General features: G+C 37.2%; 1 long non-coding RNA gene across 2 annotated transcripts in view; it reads left to right on the top strand.

The window, feature by feature from the left end:
* The window catches only part of LOC140595291 (uncharacterized), an 89,640-nt gene that overhangs the window by 4,371 nt on the left and 61,806 nt on the right, over window positions 1-23,463 (top strand). For both annotated transcript variants that reach the window (XR_011996789.1, XR_011996788.1), the window contains exon 2: window positions 22,501-22,678. This is a non-coding gene — a long non-coding RNA (uncharacterized lncRNA). The remainder of the gene's footprint in view (window positions 1-22,500; window positions 22,679-23,463) is intronic.

Genomic DNA, 23,463 nt, shown 5'->3' with positions numbered 1-23,463 from the left:
GCCATCATTGGTTATGTCTACCCCAGTATTATCTGAGGAAGAGAAGGTCACAGCCAATCATGTTTGGCTATTTCCCATCCCACTGGCAAGAGTACTCTTAACATGAAAATGGATGCATAGAGTGGCTAGCCATCGGATTTTTGATGTTTTGATCCTGTTGACAAAAATATTCTCACTATAAAGTAGATGATTCAGGCTATCTTAGCTACCATTAAACATTTAATTTGTCTACTTCCTCTTGTTCTGATTCCAGAATGTGCAGGTCATGATGACCTCAAAGTTTCTCATTCCTCAATGCTTATATGTCTTATTATAAATTATAATTGGCATTTTAGTTTTATGCCATCTGATTAATTTGGATAACTCATAAAGTGACATAAAAGTTTTATGCATCCATCTTATAAGCTGGGATAACATAAGTTTGGTTCTCAAAGATGCAACTGTTCTTGGTGAATTAGCAAGTTCAAGTTTATTAGTTTGCCAAGTTGAGTGCTAGACACAAGACTGTGGTACTTTCACCAAGAAAGCAAATACCACCCTCTGAGGATTTTTAGCAGACAGCTTGTCTTCTCATGTCTAATGTAAAGTATGCATCACACATAGCTGATAATAAGCACTTTTCTTACTTACATTTCTACTGTTCTATCTTTCCACATGGTCTTCTTTTTTTTTAAGAATTTATTTATTTATTTATTTATTTATTTATTTATTTATTTACTTACTTACTTACTTACTTTTTATTTATTTATTAATGAGAGACACAGAGAGAGAGGCAGAGACACAGGCAGAGGGAGAAGCAGCCTACATGCAGGGAGCCCAATGGGGAACTCGATCCCGGGACCCTGGGATCACGCTCTGAGCCAAAAGCAGACGCTCAACAGTTGAGCCACCTATGCGTCCCTTCACATGGTCTTCAACATTAAGGAGGTTTCAACTAAAGGTAACAGAATACCCAATTTTGAAAATAAAGGAATTGCATCAATACAGACAATCCTTGTAGGTCTTTTGACTCTATTCTCTCCTATGTGTTAGCTTTATCCTCATGGAGTTAGCAGAACTGATTATCAAATAGACACAGCAATATCCAGAGATGGAAAAGACTAGGTATTTTTCATATTTCTTTTTAAGAGCTACAAAACCTTTCCCAGAAACTTCCCAATATGCTTCTTTCAAATTTCACTGGTCGGAATTTTATCACTTGTCTATCCCTAAATTTGCACTAAAAATGTGACCACTGTATGTGGCTTATGACAATCTAGGTCCACGTTCCTAGGGTCAGAGAGTCACCTGAATCCCTTGGGTTTACCTGAAGCCCTTGATCACAGTAGAAGGGCAGATACCTTAGCAAAATAAGAATTCTGCTACTAAGGAGAAAAATGTAGAAATAGATGATAGATAATGTGGTAGATGTCTACAAATATGGCTACAAACAATTTCTTGTATGTGATTATCACTTCTCTCTACTTTCCCTCCTACTGAATCAAGGCTGGCCTTGTGATGTGCTTTGACCAAGTGAATGTGATGAGCTAATAGTCTGTGACTTAAGAATCATGTTAAGTTTCCTTTCTCATTCTTTTTCATCCTTTTGGCAACATTACATTACAGCTGTCATGTAAAGAAACTTGGAGAGAAGTTGTGGAGAAAGAAACATCTAGTCAGCCCCTCATTGTTCTGGCCACTCATGCTGAGTGAAGCCACCTTCAGACTTGTCAGTGAAACCATCTTGAATGTTCTAGTGCAAGCCAAGCTCATACTTGAATTTATCTGTGTGAGTGATCCTAGATACCACCACATGGGCCATAAGAACCACAAGGGGAGATGCTCAGCCAATGCCCAGAACTGTGAGAAATAATGCATGTTGATTTTTAAACTACCAAACCGGAGTGGTTTGTTTCACATACTAATAATAGGTAACTATCTTAGTCCATTGTCTTTTTTTAAGGTAATATCACTAAGAACATTTAGTCATAAATTTAAAAATTTTTGGTAATGTCTTTCATTTCTTTCTGCCATATTGTTTTAGATTTGTGCATATTTTTAGGCTCAGATAAGGAAGTAAAATTATGTTTCTAGGAGAGTGTATATTTCTGGGACTCACTGCATTTGAGGACAACTCAACTATGTTCCTTGGGATGAAATCTGAGTCAACCACAGCCCTGGACAAAGGCAATCAGCAACATGTCTGTGCACAGGAAGCACTCACTCATAGTAAAATTCCAGTTGAACTGAAATTGCCAAGATGCACTACTACTTCTCTGTCTGTGCCCTTATTTCACCTTTGTGTGGACATGAGGTGATAGACACCCTTATGTTGTCCTTGGGCAGTGTGATAGATACACATTCTTTTAAAAAGGCATTTTAATATTAGGGATAGATTCCTGATGATAAACAGCAATGACTTGCAGATTTAGGGTAAGTATTGCTAAGAAAAATAGATTTATGAGAATTTAGAAGCTATTCAAGTTTCTGCATCATCTCATTAAGTTTCAGAATGAAAGACAGCCAGATAAACTTGGTTTATGAATTCAAAGGACTAGAAAGATCCTGGATACACCATCTTCTTTATAATTAGATCAAAATCTAAACCCTTTACATAAATAGCACTCTCTCCTTTTAGAGAATTCCAGGCAACAAATACCCTCCTTTCTCCATGTAGCACAAAGAACTGTTCATGGAAACCTTACTCCACTCTATCTGCATTTATCCAAACTTCCAGTGCAAATCCAGGTACACATAAATGCACACACAATACAGCCTCAAATGAATTTAAACCAAATTCTTAATGCCATAATCTCAACCTATTTTATTTTTCTCTGGACTTCATAAACAAAATAGCAATCCTCCCTATTCTAGTGCACCTACCTGTAAAGGTGTCAGAAACAATGGAATTCTATAATGAAAATGGTTGCAGTCTAACACTGAGGACTTCTTATATAATCTTTTATATAATGCAAAATGTAAAATACCCACAAATGCAAAAGATTACCCACAAATGCAGCTCCTCTCTGTATCACTGAGTTCTTATGTGATTTATAATCTCCCTGAAGCTCCTCTTCCATAGGAAGGCAATAAGGCTCAATTTAGCAGTAAGTGCCTTAAAGGTAAAAGTGTGCTAGAAAGTAAATGGTTTAAGTTGGGTCCAAGTCACAAAGTAAAGAACCGGAGGCATGAAACTCTTTTATAAAATTCACTGTAGCCATAGTTCTAGCAAGGAAGTTCCTTTTGTTAAAAGTCATTAATATTTTCAGTTGAAATACTAATTTAATTGTTAAATCATCAACTATCTTACTGAAAAGTGAAATCTTTAGTCAGACCACTTGTAGGTGAACCATATTTTTCATGATTGTAAGTTTCACTGTTCCATTATTCATCTGGGCCTATAAAATTAACATCCATTTCTTCATTAACCTTTTATGTTTAATCATGTAGTTGAAAGTCACATTGTCTAATAATATGAATAGCAAGAAGTAATTATAATGATGTAATGGTAAGTGAAAAAAATCCAGAAACAAATACTATACCATATGTATGTAGAAATAAAACAGGAGGGAAGTTCAGCTAAATGTAATAAGGGTCTCTATAGTATGTGTACATGTTTATGCGTGTCTATGTTTTATCATTTTCTTTAAACTTGAATATATTTTCAAAAAAATATGATAGGCCATTTTCCATAATATAAAAAGCCTCTTTCTAGAGAGATTGATCAAGATAGATCTGTTGAAAAGGCTACAGACCTAAGAGCCAAAAAAGACCAAAAAAAAAAAAAAAAAGGAAAATTCACAGATTAAAAAAAGATTATTGGAGTCTATACTCTAAAATCTAGAAAGCTTTACTTGAAGACCTCAGAAGAAACTACAGAGAAAAAGAAAAAATAATTGACCTTGCTTGATTTTTATCATTCTCTTTGGAGAAAATTGTCTTCATCAAGACTTCAATATCAATGTCGAACCGAGGCAGGTAATGGGAGGGACCACGGAGAGTGTGTCCTTTGGGGTCAGAGGGTCTCAGGAGCAGAGACTCCTGGCCTGCTACTTCTAAGCTTTTATATTCAAGATACTTTATCTTCTCTGAGGCTCAGTTTTCTCATCCGTTAAATAGGGGAAAGAATAGTGTTTGTCTCAGAAGGTCATTGTGAGAACTGTCCATGTATATAAAGAACCTACTGTGATTTTTGCATCATAGTATTATTACTATGAAAACAAACCTTCTTCTTGCATGATAAAGAGGATGCTGTTTGTAGCAGTTAAATCACAGGAGGGAAAAAAACAAAATATCTTTGAGTAGCATCTCTCTTAGAATTCTAGGACATTTGGCACTTTAAGCTTTTAAAAATAAATATATTGAATGTCTAATGTAATACCTAGCTTGTAAATTTTAGGGCAAATTTGTAATTTAATACAGGTGTCTTTTTTATGGTCACTGTGAGTACTTCACAATGCTTTAAGGTTCTGTGGTAATAAACATAATGTTATACTTCTTTTGTTTTCCAAATTGATTTTAAAGATCTTACTGATGCCCTGGTAAATATTTTACAATGGACTCTTTGAGGAGAAATACAGCATTGATTTGAAGCTTTGCTAAATTCCATGGGAGCTAGTTTCAAACTACCAATATGATGTCACTTGAAGCAGCACTTAGGAAGAAATGCACAGAACACCATTCTTTAGTATTTCTAGTGTAAAGGCACAATAGACTTAATTCACCTCAATAGTCTAGATTATGGTAAAACATAGTAAAAAATTAACAAGAACTGGATTTTTGAAAATTTGTTACCTTAGTTTTTAATATAATGAATTGTAAGTTTATATGATTTAGTTTTTAATAATGGCTGTGTTTAATAGCTCTCAAAATTCCTGAAAATTTAGCAACTGGCTCTCTTGAGCTATGAGGGGCTGGCTGCAGCACACCATCCTGTGCTAGTTACTGTACAGGATATGAAGATGAATGACTAAAGAAATATTCAAACATTACTAAGTGCCCATTCTATGGAAATCATGTCCACAAATATTACTTCACTTGATATACATATGAGATCAAAGCAGGTCATTATTCTATTTTATCATTATTCCATTTTACTGAAGAGGAAATTGAGGTTCAGAGAGGTTACCAAACCAATAAGTATCAGGGTTATTAAGGGATAGGACAGATATCACAAACTGAGTTTCCGAAAGGGAGCAAGCAGGTAACTAGACAAATGGAAGCAACCAAGTTGGGTATAAAAATCTGAGCAACTAGAGGTGGGTAAGGGCTATGACCAGCAAAATTAACAGCTGCCACTTTTAAAACACTAAGTACCAAGCACTGCATTGAGTCTTTGCATATATGAACTCATTTAATCTCCAAAACAACTATGAGGAGGGTATCTTACTATCTCTACTGTATAGATGAGGAAACTGAGATTCAAAAGGTTGTCTTAAGTCACACTGTTAGTAAATGGTGGAGTTAGACTAGAATCCCAGCCAGTCTATGACAAAAACCCCTATGAATGCCTCATTTAAAAAGAACAATTGCTAGTCAGCTTGGATGTGCTGTTATATAAAAAATGTGGGTCAGTGTTTCTGGACCTTCCAATTTATCAACAAAAGGATGAAAATCTGGACTTTTATGTGATATAGACTGATCTTTATTTAATTCTGGAATCTTGTTGGTCAACAGGTCTTAGACTATTCCTTCTCTCCATTCTTTTCTTTTTTTTTTTTTTATGGATGTTGCCATTCTATTTCTATCCATTAGATTGTTAACATTTTTTTAATGACTGTCAACATTTACATACATATTTCCATCTCCTTCTCAAATCCTGATACAGTCTGGAGTTCTTCGACTTCATCTTCAGGCTCAATTAAGAATTCTTTGGCTCTAACCATTCCATGGGTCAACCCCATTGAAAAATTTGGTGCTCTACAGTAGTGGTTCTTAAACTTGACTGCCTCAGAATTACTTGGGAGTGTATCTTAACAGGCAGATGCCTGAGTCCTACTCCCAGAGTTTTTGATTCATCAGTTCTCAAGTGGATAAAAGAATCTGTATTTCTAACAAGTTTTTTGATGTTGATTCTGTTGTTGGTCTGGGGATCACATTTTAGGAGCCACTGTTTTCCACAACTCTTCTATCTTTTATACTCCCTATTTTATACTTTGATTTTCCTTATAACTGCCTGTTTCTGTTCCTTGTTATCAAGCTTGGTCATATCACTTTAAGTATATTCATTTAACTCATTTTAAATTCTTGTTCTAATACATTAATTCTGTTTTGTTCGCTATAAGCCAGTCAGTGAGTTTTGTTTTTCTGCTTCTCTTTTTTACATATGTAGCCTCTCTATATACACACATATACATCTTGATATTTCTATTTCAATATAAATATAAATAAACACATATATACCATCTCTTCTGTGATCTATTTCTCTGGAGAATATCAATAGTGTATGCCAAGGGGAGGCGCTAGGACAAGCCCTAGCTTATGCCCCTTCTAGTGATTTTAGACAATAGATTAGGAAATGCGTATCAGAAAAGAGCCTGAAAGCCTTGGGATGGACCACTCTTCACTTGCCACCACCACCACCTCACCTCATCTGCCAGCAGGATCCATGCTTTCTTTCCCACGGTGCTTGTAAATCTGTCACCAAAGTGTAGGGGGGAATGGAAGGGGGAACAGGAGGAAGGAGTGCTCTAAGTCCGTAAGTCTGATTGAGGATGGAGGTGGGTATTATTCGTCTCTCACTTTAGCCCAGTTTAAGTAAATCAAGATTGTAATGATGAGTTGTCTGTCAGCTTAAAAAATATAGTTTTTGGTAAGTAAGATTTTGGATTTTTTGGAGATGGAAATATTTTAGAATATTTGGAGAGGCTGCTTTAGGTGATGTGGTCTGAAGTTAGAAATCCAGATACTTAGGATTTTTGACGACTTTTTAACATTTGAAATCTGTATAACACTTTTGCATACCTAGGCTATTTAAATCAGACCTTTAGAATCCAGAAAAACATTGACTATTCAACACATTTCCATCGGTTAAGACATTTTCAGGACCACTAAATTATTGTTCACTAATACAAATTTCTTATGCATGTCCAGAATAGGGAAATCAGTGAATGGGGAATTCCTATTCATAAAGGTGACAGGATGGAGTGGTGATTATCAGAGCAATCGAAAAATGTAGATAAACCAGCATTATTCTAAGCCATATTCTACGAATATATAGCTGATCAGTTAGTACCACTTTCTCTAACAATAAAGCAAGATAAACGTAATTTGCTATCTTACAGGCTCATTCTGTTGTAGTATAGTTTTGATGACTCCTGGGAAGGCACTTGAAACTGCCTGCCATTGTTAATATAGAGTGCTGATACACTCTCACATATTGATTTGGTTTGATCATAAGATTTGATTTGATTTGATTCTCAAATATGCTTGGGATTTACAAATCCCAGAAATTCAGGAAGCACAATTTTCTAATGAAAAACTGTGAAATGCTGCCAGGACACACAGACCATAACAGCTAATGCAATGGTGAATTCTCCAGGGCAAGTGCTCATGGCACCATATGTTCTCTCTTTAAATAGTTCCCTGATATGATGTTTTCTGTACATGGAGGGCTATGTATGTTGTCTTTGTGGTAAACTGTAGAAACAGCCACAGATTCCTCCCTGTTCTATGTCCCTATCTGTTGCAACATGACTTTGTGGCTCCTTCCATCAAGATTTGGAGCCTTTCTTCAGCCATGAAACTGGCCTGGCCTCTTGACTTGGTTTGGCCAATGAAATAGTGGCAATCATGATGCAAGCACTTACACATTTAAGGCTCTACATTGTCTTGGGAACCCTTCCACCATGAAAACAAGACTTGGCCAACCTGCTGGAGATTGATCATCCATGTGGAGGAGAATTGAAGTACCCCTAATCAACAAGGCAGTTGATATGTACATAAGCCCAGCCAAAACCAGGAAAACCTCATCCAGATCAATAGAACCACCTCACTGAATCCATAGCAAATTAGTGACACTCAGACTCATGAACTAAAAAATGTTATTTGAAGTCACTACATTTGGAGTTATTTATTATGCAGCAAAAACTAACAGGACAGAAAAACTAATGTGGAGACGGAAATATGCCTGTGAAAAATATTTGAGATTTTTCTCCTTAGGCAACTCTTGAGAGTTTTTAGGCCTTCTGGGAATACTGTATATAAAATTCAATAAACGTATGTCAGTTAGAGTGACATGTCTATGAGCTTAAGGACCGGATATTTCTTTAACATATAGTACAAGGTGTATGAAGGTCCTCATAAGTATTTACTGAATGTGTGTTTACATGTGAATCTGTGTGGATATAGTCTCTTCTATAACACTGTGCATAATTTCCTTACTTATCCCCCTCCCCTTCTATCTCCTTGGAATTTAGTATTTCTGAGCATAACAGCCTAACTTCCAGCTCTCAGTACTGGCAACTCCGCTTTAAGCCCATTTTTACCTCCAAAACCTGTTCTGCCCATGTATAGGGAAGGCCAGAATTGGTAGGTAATCAGTGCCCCCAAGAAGCACCCCTCTATCAGTGACTAATGAATGTTGGTAGGTAAATATCTTATCTCCTTCAAAGGAGAATTCTGAGGTACATGTTCTACATTGTTTCCCAGCATTCCCCAGGATTTTAATTTCTAGTTGTCCACAGTGTGATTTGCTTGATAATGTATTCTTTATTATCTTCCCTCCCCTGACCAGTATTTCCCAGGATCACCTTCCAAATATATTATTTGCACTCTAAACTTTACTTGTGGGGAAAACAAAATGAGACAATGGAGATTCCTAGAGTTTCAGGTTTGTTCTTTCCAATATTAAGGGAACAGAAAGCTAACGAAGACTCCTTTATCTTTTGGAGACAGACGGTACTTCAGGCATCTGCTTTACATGAAAAGGATACATGCCATAAATATAATGAAGGCATAGATAAATGCCCCTCTGTGATCCCAGAAAACCAACAATGCCAAAACTATTTTATAATTATGAAAAGTTTTAAAGGAACTTTGGTGGTAAAAAAGACACACTGATATTACTTAAAGTTTTCTAAAGAATATATATCTCATTATGAGAAATAAAGAGAAAGAATATAATTTTGTCCTGTGCTAATGCCAATGCAATAAAAGGCAACTGATTTCTCAAAACAATTGTTTAAAAGGTTCTTCAATTTATAATATACAATACTTTAACACTTCTGTTTGGTATTTTTGTTTACCTTGGGGTAGAAAGTTCATAATAGATCTCTAAGAATACACTGACAGATAAGACATGCTCCCATATACAATAAGAACAAAAACTAACTATAAAATTTGATTGACTATTAAGAAATATTATGCAAGATGTACTTTTTTCTCATCCCCCTATAAAAAATAGTCATCTGCCCTCCAACATCTTTAGTTTTTCCAATGAGACTAAAGTCCTCGTATTTTTTAAAGACCAGCTTCTGACATGAATCCAGTAATATTTTAGTTACTTCAGAAAAAAACAATTGAGACACCTGGGTGGCTTAGTTGGTTAAGTGTCATCCTTTGGCATGGATCATGATCCCAGGGTCCTGGGATCAAGTCCTGCTTAGCATTGGGCTCTCTGGTCAGCAAGGAGTCTGTTTCTCCCTCTCTTTCTGCCCCTCCTTCTACTTGTGCTCTCTGGCTCTATCTTTCTGTCAATAAATAAATAAATTAATTAATTAAATATTTTCTAAAAAAAGAAAAGATTGAAAAGTTGATTACTCTAACTTCAGTGCAATTGCTAAATCTGATATCCCCTAAGTTTCATGCAGAAATGGGATAACAAGTTGGACTTCTACTTAGTAGTGTGATTCATGGATTTACTCCCATTGGTTTGGACATATGGGATTGGAGTCAATAGATGAGCTCTTGAAAGACTTTAACTCCAAGGTCTCAAATCTCAAATGGCATTATTTTTTTTTTAAATCAAATTGGCTCTAATTCATTATTACCAGCATGTGAGACGAATACACTTTTCTTCCAAGGCATAATCCCTTTAAAAAATATAACTGATGTGTGTATTATCTAATTTCCCCATCCTCAGACCCAAACAGAATTCACTTTCTATACTCATTTGAGGACATATTCACTTATTATTATATTTTTTTCACTTATTATTTTATATTGTTACCCAACTCTTGCATGTCCAGCCTTATCTAATAACATTTAAAGATACTTAATGGAAAGACATTATATACACTTTCTACAGTATCCCCTAACTGCAACAGTGCTGAATGTATTGTGGGAATTTGATTTTTTTCGACTGAATTAAATGTTTTCCATAATTTCCTGGCCAAACATGAAATATGCTTTAGCAGAAAAATTACATTGATATTAAAATATCAATGGCATCCTAAAGTAGTAGCCTCATCACAATTTTTATTCCACTGGCATTTGTTCTCATCAATTACAACACCTTTCTGTGTAATGAAAATGCCATTCCCACTTCTAAAGTAACTCCAGCATAGCTATATTAATTATCGTGCCTTTAAAATACACCGAAGCTTATGTTGATCAAATAGTGGCCCACATGGACATGACACAGCAGCATTAAAATTCTACTGAGAAATCCACATCAGTTACCTTTGGTCAACTTCACCTTTGATGAAGGTGAATAAATGTTATGAAGCTGTATATTCACATTTTGGTTTGCCTATCAATTTCCTCTTGAAACTTTCCTGTGAAGTTTTCAATGTAAAGTGGAAATTCTCTGTTTTTATACATGTGTTTCAAGAGAACCTAGGAGGTGGAATGTTGAGAATAGATGACAGCTTCCTTTTAAAATGTTTTGGAATTTCAAACTCCAAAAAATATTAAACTGGCATGATTATGTATCACCATTAAGTGTCATTTAAAAATTATATAGGGATCCCTGGGTGGCGCAGATAAATTCACTTCTAAGTGAATTTAAGCAGAAGACAAGCAAAATACTTGTCTTTTAAACAAAAAATCAAAACTATCGAAATATTCAAGAAATAACCATCAAATCCATAACTTGTACATTCTTGCACAATAATATATTTGTGCAATGCACAATTGCATTTCTAATTGAATTAGAAATTGCATTTCTAATGCACAAAGAATTATTAAGCAAGCTAGCTTTTCCAGATTAAGAACTGTCCAATAGTGTTTCCTCTATTCCCAGCACCTGAATTCTCTTTATTCAAGCCATTAAAATGTTAGTTTTATAATATTATCATAATATGAACAAACAGTGATTATATACTTATTAGGCACCAAGCTTTAGTCTAAGTATTCTATGCTATAATGTATTTTTAATGAACATATCTATGAACACCCTGGTGAGGAAGATACAATCATTTTTCTCATTCTTCATATGAGGAAATTGAGGCACAAAGAGGTTGAGTAATTAGCCCAAAGCCACTCAACTGGTAGGTGATGGAGTCTCAGGGATATAACAGTTGGGAGTATGATTCATGAATCAGGTCCATAAGCACTGCAATTCAGAACCCAAGGTCTGAGATCCAGTTCAAAAAGCAGAGCATATCAGGACAAGTCAATAACATCCCTGAAATTCAGTCATCCCTGTATCTACAAACTGAGTGGGAACTCCAGAGTTCATCTAGCACTAACACAAGATAAACCTCTATATACTCTCTGTGCACACTAAAAGCATGAGAATGTACACTGGCAATAGCCACTTCTCTGCCTTTGCATCCTTGAGAATATAGACTTGAACTGTCCAACATGGTAGCCACCAGCCACATGTGCTATTGAATATTGAAATGTGGTTAGTCTGATTGAGATGTGCTGTAAGAAACTACATTAGATTTCAAAGACATATTACCAAATAAAAGCTAAAATGCCTAATATTTTTATATTGATTATATGCTGAAATGGTAATTTTTTAAAAATTGGTTTAAATAAATTTATTACTAAAATGAATATTTCCTATTTATTTTGACTTTATTTTTAATTTAGTTAGTAGAAAATTTAAAATTGCATACAAGGCCCACATTATATTTTTGTTGGGCGGTACTGACTTAGAGGTTGAGTGGTGTAGCAGAGGAGGGTCTGATGTGTAAATGTTATCATCACAGATAGATTTACTCATGCTAATTTAGTTCAAGGTAAAGAAAAGAGCATTTCTGGAAATAAGAAGTTCTGAGCATTTTCTTTTTCAAATCAGTGTTGTCATACACACCTCTAAAAAGATTTGGGACAATATTAAGAAAATATAAAATACTGAAAAGGTATAAAAGTCACCATGACAATATTTTTCTTTTATTCTTTTCTTTTTTTCCTTCCTTTCTATCTCTCCCTTCCTTTCACCCTTCTCTCTCCCTCTCTCATCCATGTAGGTGTAGCTCTGAGAAAAACCTGATTAATAGAGTCTGCCAATTCCTATGGTGTAAATACTCCCTCCATGACATACTTTAAAGTACCCCCCAATGTCACAGAAGTTGGGAAGAAATGTGCAGTATTACACTATTATATACTACTTCCACCATACAGATACAATAAATCTAAATACCCTCAAAAGCATATATGAAAATAAAATAAATAGAAAATAGCAAGTTATATGTATTTATTCTTTTAATACAATTTAACTGTACATTTGCATAATTTAACTTTTAATAATAGCTATGTTTAACAAGTGACTTGCTACTCCCCCCCCCCCAAAAAAAAACTCCTAAACATTCAACAGTTGACTCTCTTGGAAGCTACTGCAAGCATGTCACTATTACAACATTTATTTAAAAATCACGTGTAAAGGAATAACGTCTCTTCCAAGACTCATAAGAAACCCCCAAAATATTCTTACTCCCAATCACTCAACTATCCACAAAAGCGCAGCCCTGATTCATAGTTATCATTTACAGAGATGTGATACTGGAAGGAACAGAGCCAGGTCGTTTAACAAAGTCTAATGCTATTAATCTCAGTCTCATATAATCCATCTCAGAGAGAAACAACAGACTACCCCTTTAAAAGTCGCCAAGGAAGAGGCCTAGCTAGCATCCCTTTGTACTCTCTCAGGCAGTTCCTTCTTACAACTAACCTAAATCTCTTTTGCTGCAATAGGGGCTCATTCCTGTTTGCTTTGTGTTTTGTGAAGGTAGAAACAGCTGGTTACCATCCCCTGCATTATAACTCTTTATGTAAGGAAATGAAACACCCCAAACCAGCTTCCAAATCTGCTCAGCTATAAAAACAGCCTCTTCTTGAGCAAAAACAAACAATAAATTAAATGGAATTGGGAGTTGAGAAGTGCTGCATATTTCACTCCAGGGAAACACCTCAGGTCAGGTTATACCCTCGTCAGCACCTAGTGATCAAAGGCACATATTCCCTGGAAATAAATTCAAGGAGTGAAACAAATGGGATTATTAATCAAGTTGCTGTTAGCATGCTGGGCCATTTTACAGAACATCCTTAAAGCAAGAGGCATCCTGGGCCTTATCTTGTAATAGGATCCTAAGATCTTGGCAAAATGCATGTTGCCCTGCATGCTGACACCTTGCTTGCCATGTCCATTTTTATGAAAGTGGATGCAATAAATCAGAGCAGCTACTGAAGCTGCACCTTAGGTGGTATACATGGCCAGGAGAAGTTAAAGTGCCAACTAATATGCAAAACTATGCCACCCACATTTTCATAGCAAGGGTTCTTAACCCTCTGGAAGGAACTAAATAGGAGAGGGTGAAAAGTTGATTCCCCCATGGAAGGCTGGCCTAGCAGGACACAAAGTGAAGACATTTGGATAAGAAAGGAAAGAAAAAATAGCCCTAGTTCTAGTCAATTCACAACAGTGCCCACAACACCTAAGAGAAAACAGAACCATGAAGTTGCAAAGCCAAGGACATTCAGGAGACAGGTTTGCTGTTCGCTGATTCTGCGCTTCACAGCCTGATCACTTCCTTTGAATCAGTGCTTGATGTCAGTCCCTCATTTACTTGCATATCCTGCAGCAGACGTGGGCCTCTTTATTTTGTACAGCCCAAAGGTATCATTCCTTCTCCATCTCACCTCTCACTCTACCTCCTCATGCCTTTTCTGCTTTGAGCCGGCAAGTCCAGATTTCAAAGTCAAATTCAGTTCAGAGTGCCACATTTGCCCTTGGGATGTTTTAGATCCCCAGAAAGGAAAAATGGACTGAGTTTCTTTTGTTGAAGGTTGTTTCCTGCAACTTAAGCTCAGTGCTGCTTCCACCCAAGGAGCATGAGAAATTCTGTGATCCTGACCCATGGGTGACACCAGGTGTCATCTCTGTGGCCACTGGTTTGCCCTCCATTTTCCTAAGGAAAGTGCTAGGAGGAGGAAGAGTATAAACATCAGTCTCTAGTTTTTTTAAACAATATTTTATTTATTTACTCATGAGCAACACAGAGAGGCAAAGATATAGGCCGAGGGAGAAGCAGGCTCCTCATAAGGAGCCCAATGCAGGACTCGATCCCGGACCCCGGGATCACACCCTGAGTCAAAGGCAGATGCTCAACTGCTGAGCCACCCAGGCGTCCCTAGGGCCACATAATTTAATGCCTACCCAGCCATGAGGCACATCTATCTATGATGAGCTGGTGTGCCTGCAACAATTTCCATTGGAGCTCAAATATATACCTTTCAAAAGCTATAGCAGAAGTCAAAAAGTGGCAACTCACAGTCCAAATCCAGCCTGCATGGATATGTTGAGTGGTCTTTACAGTACCTTTTTGAAAATCTGAATTTGTTGAACAACCTTTAAAACTGGGAAATTTCACTTAGAAATCTAATTTTTAGTTTTTCCAGAGGTTCTTACCATACTATGCCACATTGCAACATGGCAACAAATGGTCACAGCTGAGTGGGATTGCCCTCACTCAACAGTATGTGCCTCCAGTCCATCACAATGCCCCCTGCTCCCCAGCATCAAGGGAATCCATTGATATGTATCACTGCACTTGCTCTGTTAGGTCCCTGCTTCTAAACTTTCTTTAGTCTTAGACTTTTCTACATGCTACTAACCTGGAATATTTTAAGAAATGAGAGGAAAAGCTATGCCCTGTATGAAAGAGTTACTATAAACAAGAACTTGATTTTTAAATTAAAAGAGATTTTATAAGGTAGACAAAGAGAGGAAATGGTCTGAGAACACTGCTATTACTTGACCATTGGCCTTCTTGTTATTCTCTGGAATAGGGAAAGCAGGATCTACAGCTGCGAAGATTTGAGGACTATACAAGGAAATAAACTTGTAGACTTCTCAACAGTCTTCTTACACCAGTCCAAAGATAACCTTTAGCAGTTTTGTTTTATTCCCTTAGTATTTCTTTTCCATAATTATTACGATACCAATATGTTATAGAAAGTTTGGGGGAAAAAAGAAAAAAGTTCCCTTCTCATTACAGTATCACCACCCTGTCTCCTCTTCTTAAGCAACTACTGTTAGATCTGTTAATTGTGAATCCTTCTAGAAAATATCTAGTCATCTACATACACTTATATCCATTGTCTTACATATATGGGGCTATAGCGTGCTCATATTTACTTAATAATATTAGCATATATATTTTTTCATCCTCCTCTCTGAAAGTTACCTTTACTGATTTGTAAAAATGATGCACATCCTTCCAAAAGTGTGAGAAATAAGTTTCTGTTGTTTAAAAGCCAAAAAAGAGATACACATTGATAGCAAATCACTCAAGTAATCAAAAAAGATAATAAAAATCTCAAATTACTTAAAATCATTTCATCCAGAAGCAGTGGTTACTAACATTTGAAGATCTTCACCACAGATATCTTTCTATGTATATACATGGGCAGAAAGAGGCAAGGAGGGAAGAGAGAAGGAAGGGGAGAAAGAAAAAAGGAAGGGAGGCAGTGCAGGCAGGGAGGGAGGTCAACAGGTTGATAAATCAATTTGTAGATATACAGATAGGAAAATGGGATTATGTTATAACAGCATTTTGAAACAAAAGCTTTAATTATAATTTTCCTTGAATTTAAAAATCAAAACAACAACAACAACAACAACAAACGGTGCCTGAGTGGCTCAGTGGGTTAAGCATCTGACTCTTGATTTCAGCTCAGGTCATGATCTCAGGGTTGAGAGATAAAGCCCCAAGTTGAGCTCTGTGCTGGGCATGGAGCGTGCTTAAGATTCTCCCTCTCCCTCTGCTTCTCCCCTCTCCTCCCCCTGTTCCTCGACAGCTCTAAAAAATAAAGAAAAAGAAAAAGAAAGCCAAAGGACTATTCAACTTCAGAAAAGTACACTGTTTCACAAAAACGAAGGCTTCCTAAATTCTTTCTCTAAAAGAAACAATGTGAAAAACATTGTGTTGGTTAGTATCTAATGACTCTCTTTTGTGAAAAACGTGGAAAATAGCATTCCTAATTTTATTATGTATATTCTTTTTAATAGTGGAGTTTTAGAATAGTTACATTTTGTTCTGTGACAACAATTCCAATAGTTGATCCTTTTTATTTCTGTATGTTAATAGTGCAGTGCCCATCACCAATTTTTTATCGTGGTTGCTTCATTTCTGACTTTTAAATATTTTCTTTGATCTATTAATAACATTAAATAATTCAGCAGTTTGGCCCTTTTTTTTCCCAAGAGGTGCTCTTGAGTGTTCTAGTATATGAATTATTTCATATTTGAAAATGTTCATGTGTTGACCTTATCCTTGAAGGATCTGTAATTCCCAGCTCACATTTTCTCCCTCAGAATTCTGTGGACTTTGTTCTATTGTGTCTTGCAACATTATGTTCTGTATAGATCTTTTCAGATAATCTGACATCTTTCCAGTTAGTGATTGTTTTTTCTGTCTAGATACTTATGAAAGTCTTTACTTACATTTGTGTTTTAATAACTTCACTAGGATTTACCTTAGTGTTGATTATTATACCATTTTTTGTTTTGGACAACACATACCCATTACATCTGAAGTTCAAGTCTTAGGAAAACGTTCAGGAAACTGAAGATGCACACATGTTAAGTAACTTGTCACAATCACATAGCTAATCAATGGCAGGATCTGGATTCAAATCCTGATGTCTGATTCCAGAACCCAACCCTCAGTCACTATAGTACAGCTTGTCCTGAAGAACTGTGCTGGATATTTCCTCTCTAAGCCAGTTAGTCACTGCCTATACACAGTTTACTCTAAGGATGTCTGCATTTGGCAGGCACTGAGTATATAGATAGTCCCTCACCATTTGTAAGTCACTGTCCAGAGAAAGGACACAGTGGGTTTTAATCATTGTGGTACTGCATTCCTTTGAAGAAAAAGTAAGTAGAAGGAAGAAATGGAAAGACAAAAGTAACAGGTCAAAAGGAAGCAGAAGAGAATTACCCGAGGTACTGATGCAGTCTGATAGAAGCAGATATGGTTCTGGCTACTACATATGTCAAGGACAGCAGAACAGAACTGGCTCCATCTCCTGACTTCATCCTCAGACATCCTTTCCCTCTACCACAACCTCCCCCAAGAATACCAGGTTTCCTTAATTTCTGGGCTCAGAGCAGCAACACCAAGAAGAGAGCAGATGGTGTGCAGGTGCCTGATAAGGTCAGCCCTCTAGCAAACCAGCAGAGGTGGCAATTCACAAGATGTGTCTGAGCAGCACTGAACAGGTTCCATACCCAGCTCTCTTTGACCTAATTGGTCAGATGCCCTGAAATCTCCACCTTGAGAATTGTTCATTGGGGGTGACATTCTTTCTACAAAAGGCCACTTGTTTATCAGGAAAGGATAAGCTTTTTGCTAGCCTTTGACCTACTAAGAAAACAGAGTAGATTCACAAAGTTGGAAGGAGCTTTAGAGAACAGTGAGTCCAACCTCTCATTTTTGAGGCAAAGTAGCTGGAGCTTGAGTTTTAGATTAGTGAACTGTGAAATTAGAAAGCCAGAGACACAGAGGCATGGGATCTAGTGGCCTGAACACTTAGGGGGATGACCCAAGGAATAATTGGAGCAGGGCAGTGGGTGTTATGGGTGGCCTGCCCTTTTACTGGGCAGGTGCACATATCACCCAGCTACTGTGAGAGTTGGCTGCTAATGGCTTACCCTCTGCCATTCACTCCACTTTCTCTAGAAAATTGCTGTGAACCACAGGAGCCACCCTGCCCAAGAGATTATGACCCCATCTGGGGCAGCCCAGAGCTAATGACTGATTGAGACAGGAATATAAAAGAATGTCCTTCCTTACATTAAGGTGGGACCATTTCTGTGGTATAACTCATAATCCTGTGCTTCGGATGGATCAGGCTGAGGCTGGATTATAGATAGCTACATCACTTCTTTGCTTATTTCCTATCACTGCACCATCCTGCTTCCCTTATTTTTCTTTCTTTTTTAGAGTACTCCTTCAATAAATCATATGTAGCTGAATTTGCCTTAAACTCTGCTTTTAGGAAAGCCAACCAAAAACAAGCAGGACAGTGACTGGGAAGAGCAGCAACTAAATTCGTGGCTGACTTAATAACTGACCTGAAGGAGACTCTTTTTCTCTTTTCCTCTCTCTAATGTTTCAGCCAGGAAAAGACCTACAGAGTCTGAAATTCATCCCTTAATATACTATCATACTAGGTGTGTGCTTAGGTCCAAAGGAGGGTTTGCATTTTGTTTGGTGACACAGTGATCATTCACTGAGTCTAGATTTTAGATGATGCCTCCAGAGTGAGGAATCCCAGGACCTTCAAGGACTAAAAATACAGCCCATTAGCCACACTGCCCCATCCAGTTTAGAGTAAAATGATTCATTCATCTCTGCTTTATTAATTAGTGCCCTGGATGGAAACTCTTCTCAAGTTGAGATGAGACACAGGAATTGAAATACTTAGAGAAAACATGTATTTTATTTAGAAGGAAGACAGTAACAGGCCATGTTTGGGAATAGCAGACTGGAGTTTCCCTGCAAGTAAGAGATGTCATCTCAAAATTCAGGACTTGTCTTGTCAACCAAGTGATGAGATTAGCTTAAAGTTTTCACTTTTTGCCTGGGGACACCTCCCTGGGATTATCATCTTTCTCCTCCACTTCTTCCCTCTTCAAGAATCCTTCAATCATACTTCTTCACCCAAGACACCCCTGTGGCAGTGCTACAACCTTGTTAAATGAGTTTGGTGTGGTAAAGCAGGAGGCACAATTAGTTCTCAAAAACAGAAAACTAAATGATCCAACAAACATCAATCGGTGCCAGGCACGGAGAATTACACAATGTCCTTTAAAATGTGTTGCTTCATTCTCAGTTGCCACCTTTGCTCAAAGGGGAAGCTACCTAGAGCAGTTTGATTGGCATTCTTAACTTATTACTATTATTGAAGATTCAACAAATGTTTTAATAGCAGACACTCTGACTCCATTAAAACTAAAGATCACACTAATTCAAGAGATGAATATAATACTGACCCTCTTTCTTTTTGACTATCAAGAATAAACATTAGTAAAATATAAGGTGTACAAAGCTTGAGCATTGGCTTGAAAACTAACCTAAAGTCAAATAGCCATGCTCTATCAGTCAGCAGGGGCAAGGATTCATGCCAAACCAAGGGCAAATCAGCAGCATGTTGTATTGCCATGACAAAGAATCCTTGAGCCTCGGTGACTATAAATAATAAGGAATTATTTGTTGTACAGGCTACACGTCTATTTCAGGTCAGCTAGGGACCCAAGCTAACAGGAACAGTCTCTAATCTAATGTAAAAACTGCACTGTGACCCTTAGACTAGCCCCAAAAGAAATCTATCCATCTAAAGAATTTCCTACCATTGAATGGTACTCTACTCACAAGCACTGATTAAATCCCTACCATGTGCCCAGCACTGTGCTACATGTAACATGGGTCACAGAATAATTTAAAACATTTTATATGTTTTCTAAAAGGTTCCAATATAACTGGAAGATGAACCAAGAAAAAATTTTTAAAACTTTTTAAGGGAAAACTACAAAAATAATATAAAGTAAGGCAAAATTATGTGCGAAATCATGTGATACACAAATCAAACTTATCACATTGCTCCTTTTACTTTACCTGTACCTTGATCTGGTACATCAGCACTACATCCAACACCTTTGTAATTTTAAATTCTCTAATAACCACTTTATAAAAAGCAAAAATAACAAGTGAAGTCAAATTTACTTGTATCTTTTATATAACCCAATATATCTGAAATATTATTTCTTTTTTTAATAATAAATTTATTTTTTATTGGTGTTCAATTTGCCAACATACAGAATAACACCCAGTGCTCATCCCGTCAAGTGCCCCCCTCAGTGCCCATCACCCATTCACCACCACCCCCTGCCCTCCTCCCCTTCCACCACCCCTAGTTCGTTTCCCAGAGTTAGGAGTCTTTATGTTCTGTCTCCCTTGAAATATTATTTCAACATGTAATAAACATTAAAATTACTAATGAGAGACTTTACCTTCTTTTCTACATATTAAATCCTCAAAATCTAGTGTACATTTTATACTTCCAGCATATCTGAGTTCAGACTAGTGCTCCAGGGCTCACATACCTAATGGATATTGTATTGGACAGAGCAGTTCTATACACTAACTAATATTAACATACATACTGCTGCTAACCTGCGTGGCCAAGATTTTCTTTTAACTGTTGGTATATGCCTGAAGATTTTTCTGGATATTTAAAATGATGGCTTTTCTTTATGGCCTATACTAAAGTGACTTAAAGTAGTTAGGAATGCATAGAGTGTACTAGGAAGGGAACACTCATCCACCCAAAGTTAAGGAATTTAAGCAACAAAATAAAAACATGTTCTATCAGAGTTGCAGGTCAGGAAGGGGTTAAGAAGAGGGGCAGGGGTGTTGAGGATGTGCCTAATAAAAAGCTGCTTGTTGAGACGTGTGGGAGTATAGCCCTTTTCTTTAAAGGTTAAACAAAAAGCAGAACCACTGTATTTCAGCAGGCTAATTACCAAGAGTGACTTTGACCTTTTCCGTTTCTGGAGATTTATGCTAGATTTATGCTAGATTTTCCTTTGACATGGTGCATGGCTCTTTGAATTCAGGTTGAGTGTGATCAGGTGTGCTTCCAGGGGAACTATTTTGTTTGCATAAAGGCATGTCTCTGCTTCCCAACTGTACTCAGGAAGAGTCACACAATGGAAGACCCAAAACCAGGGTGCTGTCAATTCCTTCACAACAGCCTCCACCCTTCTGAGAACCACATTTACCTTTTCAGTTGAGGAAACACAGAAATAGACCATTTCATAACGGGAACTTTTGTTGACAGTGAGGGCTGTGGAACCTGAGCCTTGAAAATTCTACCAGAGGCCAGCTAATCTAATAAAGCTCTTGACATTAATAGGTTTAGCTAGTGGGAAAGTTTGAAATTCCTTCTTAAAGCCAACAGGGTCCCTTGGTGAGCTAGACTCTTTCAGGTGGTTTTTGCTTTGGGCCTTAACATGCCAATTTCACACTAGCTGTCCCATGGCTTCAGGACAGTCATTTATATACTTCAGTTCTGGTTAATTCTGATCGGCTCACCCTTCCAAGCCAGATGGACAAACTCACTGACCTTAGCTATTGACTGACTTGGTTTCATTAGTGCTAATGAAGTAAAAGGTGTCTCTATAATCCTCAAGTAGGTTTGCTAACTGACTGATTCCAGTTGCCTTGTAATGCTTGCCAAACTAACAAAAGAGGGAATCTGATAGAAACAGGTCAATAGACCCAAATACTTTTTCACTTCCAGATATATAACTTGAAAGGTAAATCCTATTTTGTGAATGGGTCATGAGTGCCTCTTTATAATCAAACATCTCACTTACATCTGCCATTACAGATGCTAGACCTTCTTTTCTCTAAAAAATAGCCCATTTCAGATGGAGCCAACAAATCTTATTTTACTGTAATATACCCACAAATCATTGGTTAGTCTTGACTCTTAGAGTCACATTCTGAAACCTAGACTCAAGTTAATTGTTTGTATTAATAACCCCACTTAGCCATAATGAGAAAGACAAAAAATGTTTTATTTGGAAAATCAGCTGGTGTTAGAGGTCACCAGACCAACCTAGAGGTTGGACTGATGGAGATTATCAGTGATTTAGGAATCTTTTGACTTCCTTACTTTTTCACCTCACTTATTTTACTGAAATTCTGGTGGTGAACACAGCATTAGATAGAGCTTCTTTTTTTTTTTTTTTAATTATCCACTCATAAAGAGCAATCTTTCTGGTGACGGAAAAAAAGTAAGAACTTCCTTCTCTGATTTTGACATTGAATTTACCCAAGCCTTTGGAAAGATAAATGGAAGCAATGTTACTTTGCTACTAGTTCCATTTTTCAGATCCAGCTCTAAAAACCTACTGAAAAGAAACTCTTAATCCAAATAAAAATGAAACAATGATGTCTATACACCCCCTCCCCAGGGATAAGCAGAGCAAATGGCTATTTATAATACAGACAACTGACAGCAAAGGCTTTAAAAAAAGGCTTTCTCTCCTGTTGTCAGTTTTGGAATGGAGTTGGAGGCAAGCAAAGTCCTGATAACATTGGTGTATTGTTCCTGCAGGTCCTAACCTCAGCAGTCCACATCAGTATCTTCTGTCTGAAGAAGTCGCTCTCTTTTCATCAAACACATTCCAGAAGTCAGCAGTAAAAGCACTGATGGGGGAGAGCAGATTGATCCATTAACTCTCACCCAGTTCCTTGGCTGAACCCTCACTTCACATTCCAGTTATAAAGATTTGGTGAGTTATCAAACAGGAAACAAGCTCTGAAAGGAATGCATTTTCAGAGGTTCTGGCCAAGGCTCTTTCTTGTTGCTTGTGTATCCTGGAGAGGATGAGAGACCCTCTTCCCTTAGCGAAAACTTCTCTAGACCTCTCCATTTCTGTGTGCCTAAATTATGTGGGGACCTCGTGAAATGCATATCCTGACTATATACATAGTGGTGGAGGCTGCAAGTCTGTATTTCTATACTTCTGGTAAACTCCCAGGTAATGCTACTGCTTTGGGTCCTTGGGCCACATTTTGAGTAGCAAAGACCTAAAAAATCCTTTGGGAATCTGACTAAAGTCAAGATAGCTGCGTTTCCACTCATGTGAGCTTTGGCTTCAAAAGTTATCCAACAACGCATCTTGTGTGCTTGCCCAGTGACATCAGGTCGGATGCAGTGTGAATAAACACATAGGAAACAATTAAGTGGGTGGTTATTCAAACACCTACCACTCAGTGTTGTGATGAACAATACACCATAGCTTTAATCTCCATAGTCCCAACGAAACGGAGGAATCCGGGCAAGAAAGGTGTGTATCTCCAAGGTGAGAAGACAGAGGAAGAGAACTTTCTTACTAACTGTATTCAATTCAAATTTTAAAAAGGAATAGTGATTATTTCCTCTTTGCTAAGCTCTGCTCCAGGGTGACTTTAAAGTTCAGGAGGTATTACAGGTCCATTTAAGGGGCCATCCCTACTGGGGTGTAACCTTTTAAGGCACCATTCCATGGGACTAAAATTAAGATCAAATCAATGA

The sequence above is a fragment of the Vulpes vulpes genome, chromosome 14, assembly GCF_048418805.1.
Source record: "Vulpes vulpes isolate BD-2025 chromosome 14, VulVul3, whole genome shotgun sequence".
In the NCBI taxonomy this organism is placed as follows: Eukaryota; Metazoa; Chordata; class Mammalia; order Carnivora; family Canidae; genus Vulpes; species Vulpes vulpes.
The sequence above is the reverse complement of the archived record's forward strand: the minus strand, read 5'-3'. Positions and strand labels throughout refer to the sequence as shown.